Raw genomic sequence first — 1,868 nt, 5'->3', positions numbered from 1 at the left:
ACACACACACACACACACACACACACACACACACACACACACTGGGCCACTCAGCTCCATGAGATTATTACAATATAAGAGACTTCTTTTCCTTTTAACACCGGTACCCTAATAAGAAACTTCTGGAAAAGAGGTTATTTAAAGTCATGCTTTTACCATCCCCTCACTCTCTAGGAGTCAACAGACAAACAGTGCTTGCTAACAGGTGCAGACGAAAATCAGGTGACAAGAACCATGAGCTCCCAATGGTGACAGTGCCACACAGGTCAAGTGGCAGCTAAGGCTTGGAGCCAGGGCAGACACAGGCAGTGTCCACAGGCAGTGTTACAGGGACAGGGACTTCTGATTTCAAAGTGGGAGAACCCCAAAACTAGTATTGCTGAAAAGATAAACTAAGACTTGACTCGTTCATTGTCTGAGTTCTGCATCAAAACCCAGTGCAACCGGGTTTCCTGATCCCAGTGCCCTACATCATAGACATCCCCACTGGCCCATTTCCAGAGGTCTGTCAAACCCAGGAAACATTTAAAGTAAAATACTAAGATAATGATAACATAACAGCAATCACTCAACACCCTTAATAAGCTTGGCAGGACTTTGGAGACTAGCTAGCCTCGGCTAATCTGAGGACAGGATGCGGGGAGACTTGGAGTCCATGCTCTGGATGGATCTAGTACTTTGCTGTGTTTGTTAAAACGTCTAGAGTGCCTTCAGATAACAGTTTCTGGGCTCAGGAGTACAAAGTAGCATGGTGTTTCCTTTCTCAGATTTGAAAACAATCCAACTAAACCCATCGTCCAGTACAAAAACTATACACATGAGCAATATGACTTTAGCCTGAAGCATCTCACCACGCTACCTTAGAGAATCCACTGTGGCTGACAACTGAGAGTTGTTGCCTGAGGAATTCCTCTTGGATCTAAGGAGAGTGTAACATAAGAGTGGAGGGGGAAAGAGGGCCAAGAGGGAAAGAGAGAACCCAGGGGCTGAGATCTAGCAACTATCAAAGCCATGCAGGGAAGCATGGAGCCAGCAGAGGGAGCCAGAGCTACGCACGAACCAAAGCCTCTTAAAACCTTAGAGCCAAAGGATTCACTGTATCTCTGGGATTACCAGAAGCAGACACAATTGCGGAGTGGCCCTGAGTCTCTTGTTTCCAGATCTATCCTTTCCCAAAACAAATCTGATATGAATCAGTGTTTTGTGTACAGAAACAAGCAATCGAATGTCTTATTTAGATGAATGCACATAACAAGACACATTTCATTAATTTTGTGTGTGTGTGTGTGTGTGTGTGTGTGTGTGTGTTGGCTCTTTTCATGCGATAAATTTTGAACATTTTTTTCTGCTCCCCCAGTTTTCCCCAACTCTTTCTACCACCCTAGTCACCCAACTTTGTAGTCTTTCTCCCTCAAAATAATTAACTGAATAGATACATAAATTGATAAGTAAATAAATAAGACAAAGAAAAATGCACGCACGCACACACACATCACATCACATGTCATTGACTCTGTGCTGGCCAGCTACTCCTGAGCATGGAGCCTTCCCTGCAGGGTGCTTGGGGTATCCATCCTCACTCCACTGGAGAAAACTGATTTCCCCTCTCCCAGTAGATCTCATTTGCCAAGAGCTTCTTGGTGAGGAATGGGACTTCGTGCTCACTTCTCCTTCTCCCTGCTGGGATTTTAGCAAGATAGATTTTAGTTGATAATAGATGTCCTAAGAACAGGGAAAAAAAAGTCTTTTTCTTTAGTGTGTATGCATATGTGTGTTCATGTGTGTGCAGGTGCAGAAGTGTGGGAGTGTATACATACAGGTGTGTTTGTGTGTGTGTGTGTGTGTGTGTGTGTGTGTGTGTGTGTGTG

The sequence above is a fragment of the Mus caroli genome, chromosome 11 (genome assembly GCF_900094665.2).
Source record: "Mus caroli chromosome 11, CAROLI_EIJ_v1.1, whole genome shotgun sequence".
Lineage (NCBI taxonomy): Eukaryota > Metazoa > Chordata > Mammalia > Rodentia > Muridae > Mus > Mus caroli.
The sequence above is the reverse complement of the archived record's forward strand: the minus strand, read 5'-3'. Positions refer to the sequence as shown.